We start from the raw sequence: 6,000 nt of genomic DNA, 5'->3' as shown, positions 1-6,000 counted from the left end.
CCGCTAAAAGGTATTTGTGGTTTAGCGCGCCACGGATCTGTGAGGACGCGCCGCGCGTCAAAAAAAAGAATTGAACCAGCAGCATCTGAATGACACATCTCAATCACACGACGCGCAAAACGCGCTCATTCACCTGAATGTCACATGCATCTAATCCAGTTAAAGCCCGTTTCCCGACTATAAAAGCCCGAGCCTGATGCATCACAACGCATTTGCGCGTAAACACTGTCAACTGAGCGATATTGATGAAGCTTAGACGCCTGTAAACCGAAGTGTGTTGATGATGTGAGAATGATGCTGTGAAGGGACCTCCTGCGTCTCCTCCCCTCCCTCCTCAAGCTCTCCTGCTCCTCATTCCCACTCCTCATTTCGCGTTCACCCACGAGAAGAGATGCGAGCGTCCAGCATCATGTCCTCAGACGTCCAGCTGCGTGACCAAACGGACAGCAGCGACCCCGCGAGAGCCAGGAGCGACTGAGAGCAGGTAGGACAAACTAGCCGTTTCTGCGCGTTATTTAGAAAATTTGTTACATCACGCGCGGGCCATTGCTTTCACAAGCCAGTAACTGCAAACAAATGCACGCCCGTCAAGGAGCGCAAGTGCAACCAACACAAGTTTCACTCAGAAAAATGATCTTTAAAACGTTCCGCTGAGCCGGAGATCGATGGAAAGCAGCAGGAGACGCGGAGCACTGTGGTTGTTCCTTGGATTGAGCCATGGAAAGCCGATTTCGCGCTCTTTCCCCTTCATAACTCACTCAACTTTAAGACTTCACTCATCAGAGACCCATTTAGACTATTTTCTTCAGATCCGAGCGCGCAACCCAGAGCTGGAAAACGCACTCCGTTTGCGCGCAGACTCACGCCAAACGGGATTTACGCACAAACCAACTCGAGAATTTTAGCTTCGATCTCTTTAGTAACATTTGGGTATCCGATCAAACATTTGAGGGTTAGAAGAAACTGATATAGTTGAATCCGTTGCCGTTCAAGTAGTGCGTAAAAGGTTTTTGCGCACTGAACTTGAGCGCGACATTTAATTTTAAACACTGGACGGACTAATTATGTAATCTAGTTGGTCAGTTGCTCGTCATGCATCTACTTTAAATAATGCAAAAATGTCTGCACGGGTCGACTATTATCAAATAAAGTGCCTTTACGTGCCATGACACTGATTTGGACACCGTTCCAATTCAATGTGTGTGAACTGATTCTCCAGCTGCGTGATTTGCTCTTGTTCAAGCCTCTATCATTGTTAATTTCCTACTACAGACATTTGACAGAAACAACACCAATCAAACTCGTATAAATGCCTCCAACTCAACAGAAATATGGAAATCCGCAGGGCGAACTGACTTTACGCGTTGTGTGCTGGATGGAGGATTTCCTTAATGCGCGTTTTGTTTTATTCTCCGAATGAAGTTCACATCGTTATTTGGCTGTTCAGGTTCAGTTTGATTTTGCACAGCACTGAAGCTTTCAGAAATGAAAAGGAGACGGTCAGGCAGAACCGTCCTGGCCTCTAATGCGTTCCTCTAATGTTTGGGCAAGGATTAACTGTTATTAATCAATAGTTTGATCAATAACTTGTGCTGGAAGTTTTCAGCTGAGATCTCTGTTTATTTCCTCTGCTGCTCCGTTCATGGATCAGGACGCGCGCGTGGAATCGATCAGATCGCTGCTCTCATCGATAATCAAAGCGCGTTACGCGGCAGGTGCTCAGATCTGCTATTTTTAACCTTTATGTTTGGCAAATATTTCACGGGGTAAAGAAAACAGAGATTCATTCATGACTGCTCATAATTTAGGTATCGATTCCAGTTGTGCTCATAAAGTGATTGATTATCGTTCAGGACACGAGCAGCATATTGATTATCAGTGGATTTGGCACTGATGGATTGTTGCGCGCTTCTCAAAGAGTCTCTCAGTAAAAGCTGCGTGAAATGAGGAAACGAGACAGAGAAAATCCAAATGCGCAAAGACGCGGAGGAACCCAACGCTGTGCAGGTGAAATACGCGTTGTGTGCTGGATGGAGGATATATATATCTCGTTATATGTAATATTACAATGGATTACAATGATTTGCATTCCTTGAATGAATATATGAAGAGATCATTTGCAAAAACAGATAACTCTGTTTTTAACAATTTTCAAAAATCATGTTTTTTCCTTGTGCATTCCATCTCAATCAAACTGCAGTTGGTTTATTCTGACTAGGTTAAAAAATAACTGAACATACAGCTAACACAATAAAAACATGATAATAAAAAACATGATTTTTGAAAATTGTTAAAAACGGAGTTATCCGTTTTTGCAAATAAACTCTTTATATATTCATTCAAGGAATGCAAATCATTGTAATTCAAAAGGAAATTCCCAATTCTTTCACATGTAGTTCTTTAAATTTAACAAAACAGAATTAAATTGTTTTTATTAATAGCATCTCACCAACGCTCTTAAACATCATAAGAAATCAAAATTGAAGTTTTGTGTCTCTTAGTCTATGTACAGTACGTGTCTCTGAGCTCATGCTAGTATGTGCCTTCAATTTGACTAAATTTATTCTCCAGCATACACGTTTACAACATACAAACAAGTCTCTCTCTTAATGGAAAACGGACCAAAATATTGATGACTCATTTTTTGTCCAATCACTTGCTCTATAGAATGAGAATGTCCTGCCCCCTGATGTCACATGATCTAATTCACACAGGTTCAGTCCTCCTAGACTAGAGCAACATGAGTTTAAGGCCCATCTCAAGTCGTCCAATGTGGTCGGCGCAGGGTCCAAACAGCGTTAACCGATCTAAATGAATAATCAAATGGACAATAAACATTTGTGCGTTAGCAACAGCAAGACAAATGACATAAACCCAATAGAATATTAAATATTAAATGTAAATAAAAAAGAATGATATAAATAACATTTAAAATATAAATATATAAACACAGATAAAATATATAATAAAATATAATTAAAATTAGCAATAAAATATTTGTTTTATCCTAAACATTATAATAAAATGTTACTATAAAAATCCATACATTATAACAAATTTATATTAAACAGGTTTTAATATATTTAATATAAAAATAATGTTTTAGCACTATAATGCTATTCATTTATATCGTAAACATTATAATGAAATATTTTATCATTAAAACATTAAATATGTAAACAGAAAGGGATATTGTGTTGGTTGATGCTGTTAAAGTCCTGCTTACGGCCCGACACTGCATTTCACCTGTCTATCAATATACACCTTTTCATCTTATACATCTATTTTAAGAGTCCCCTGTGTTTGGCTGATCCTGGTGTTAAGCTGGTAAAGAAAAGACGTAATGATCTGTGCTGTGTACACATCAACACTCAGTAATACCCATCCAGCTGCTGCATGTGTGTGTGTCTTTTCTCTATGCTGTTCTTGCATTGGTTAAATCAGCCCGTCAAAAGTCTTTCAGCCGCTGATGGACACAGAGAAGCACATGCTCATTCACGCTGACCTGTGTGTGTGTAATGTCAGCCATTCAGAGTTTAATGTCAGTGTGAGAGGATGTTTGACTGCAGACAGTGTTGTTGTGGTGTTTAATGGCAGCATGAGGGTGTTTAGGTGAATAATGTTTATGGAGTTGCAGCTGAAATCATTTAGAAGTGCTAACAGGACTGTAGAGACCGTGTCAGACTCACTGACACACACACACACACACACACACACACACACACACACACACACACACACACACACACTTAGTGTGGCGGGTCAATAACGGAGGGCCTTGGGTACTGAGTGTGTGAGAAAGAATCATTGCTCCTGCTTTATTTGCAGCACTAGTTGTTTGTCACAGAATCTAAATGCACAACAGTAAAGAGGAAGAAAGTCAATGAGCGTCTGATCTGAACATCTGGGTTCAGTCGCATAAACAGCCAGTGTTAAGTCTGTGTCTTAAGACCAACCAACTAGGATTCAAATGTATGATTTTGAAGTTATGACCAATCCTAAAGTAAAAATTAGATGACTAACTTGTAAGACTAGTCTAAGCAGTTTATGCAACGTGGGTTTAAAGTCATGTAATGATTTCTGCAGGTCCTCGTCTGAAGTATTTTGGAAGCGATAGCATGCATAGGAATTTATTGAACTATAATCTGGAGACAAATTTGGCATGAAACGGAAGCTGTGACCATCCCTTCTTCCCAACTGTGACATATATCCGAGTGAAACGGCTTCTCCAATGACAAAAAACACACGGCGGGCCTTGATTTTGTCCATTGGGAATTGACTGAATTGATTGGATCGTTGTTGTTTACTAATTGCTGTGATCGCATGCTGGTGTGCACGTCATCAGAGAAGAGATTGCATTGGAGAGTGGAAATTAATGTTTTTTGACTAAAGATTACAAGGATGTGAATAAAAAAAATTTGGATGAACAAATACATCAATAAAAAGCGTCGTTGGATTTAATTGTACCTAAATCATCTAATTCTGAAAAAATGATATGATACAATTACTGTTTGTTTATATATATATTTTTATATATATATAGCTTAATAAATATGTCTATAATATGCCCTCAACATTCTCAGAATGTTCTACCAATGTTCTCTAAAAGGTATGAACAAACGTTCTTCCTGTAACTTTAACAGAATGTTTGTTCAAAGTATCTGGTCTTTAATAATGTTCTCAACACATTAGTACAAAAAAATTATTTATATATATCATTAATTTGAAACAATTCAGTTGAATGTCCGTCTAACGTTTTTTTAAATGTTACTACCTGTTTCAGAACATTCAGAGAACATTCAAAAGTAACGTTCACCTAACATTCTAAAGTTATAAAATGGAATGTTAGTTTTTGAATAACCAAGAAAAAACTTTTAAAAACTTTTAGAAACCAGGATGTTTTGAAATAACTGAAATAACTCAAACTCTTATGACACGTTCTTAGGCCACGTTTTTGGGCAGCAGCGTTTAGTATCCCATATATCCTCTTAAGGAGTTCACCCAAAAATAAAAATCCCGTCATCATTTACTCATCTTCATGTCGTTCCAAACCTGAGATATTTAACAGAAGGTCCCAGGTGCTCTTTTCCTTCAGACGAGAGTGACTGTGATGACAGAACATTAATTTTGGGCTGAACTACTCCTCTAATGATGCTGCACACTCTCCCTGCATCTCATCAGCTTCACAGCAGGTTTGCAAAACCTCCGTCATTTGTTCCACAAAGGGAGACAAATGAAAAAGATATGCAAATGTACTTACTGTTTCCTGGAGCCTGTAGAGCACAGCCCAGAGGAAAGTGTTATTGCTCAGATGTTGCTCTTGCGCAGCTCTGGAGACACAATGCCCTTCTCAATCGCTTCATGTGCCAACACGGTTTCCCATGTTTCTCCTGAGGAGACACAAGACAGACACAAAAAAGTGGTAAGAGTAAAAACCCTTATAACCAGCGAGAAGCAGATAGATCACTGGAAGAGAAATGTTTATATTGAGATCTGATGACGAGTCATGAGTTATTCTGAGCAGGAACGGAGCTGGTAAACCTTTACATGGGTGTCAAAAACTAGATAGAGAAAATAGTGAAATGAAAATAGTTTTGAGATATTGTCTCTAAATTAATGTTATTTTAGTGCCTTTGAGATATGCTAGAATAGTTTTTATTAATATTTTGAATAAATTTATTTTTATAATGTATGCAAATGTTTTTCATTAAAAATTAATTTTAGTTAAATTTAAAAATACATGTTATTATTATTTTTTAATGTGTTTATATATTTATTCATTTTATTAGTTTTAATTGTTTTAGTATATCAAGCTAACTAAATTAAAATGACAAATGTTGCTAGCTGAAATAAAATGTGTACATTTACGTTTTTATACTTTATTTTAGTATATGTATTATCATATTTATTAGATTATATATTTTGGTGTTTATTCGTATAATATAAATATCTATAATAACCCTGAAAAGCTGCAAAAGGCTCCATTTGCACTCCGTTTAA

The 6,000-nt window shown here is 37.6% G+C and overlaps 1 protein-coding gene across 1 annotated transcript in view; it reads left to right on the top strand.

The window, feature by feature from the left end:
- The first annotated feature begins 241 nt into the window (after positions 1-241).
- The window catches only part of LOC107658987 (muscarinic acetylcholine receptor M2-like), an 85,219-nt gene continuing 79,460 nt past the window's right edge, over positions 242-6,000 (top strand). Inside the window, exon 1 of the mRNA XM_016447746.1 lies at positions 242-484. The gene's annotated coding sequence lies outside the window, so the exon portion shown is untranslated. The remainder of the gene's footprint in view (positions 485-6,000) is intronic.

Source organism: Sinocyclocheilus anshuiensis, unplaced genomic scaffold, assembly GCF_001515605.1.
Source record: "Sinocyclocheilus anshuiensis isolate Anshui unplaced genomic scaffold, SAMN03320099.WGS_v1.1 scaffold283, whole genome shotgun sequence".
Taxonomy (NCBI): Eukaryota; Metazoa; Chordata; class Actinopteri; order Cypriniformes; family Cyprinidae; genus Sinocyclocheilus; species Sinocyclocheilus anshuiensis.
This window is presented reverse-complemented; position numbering and strand designations above follow the sequence as displayed.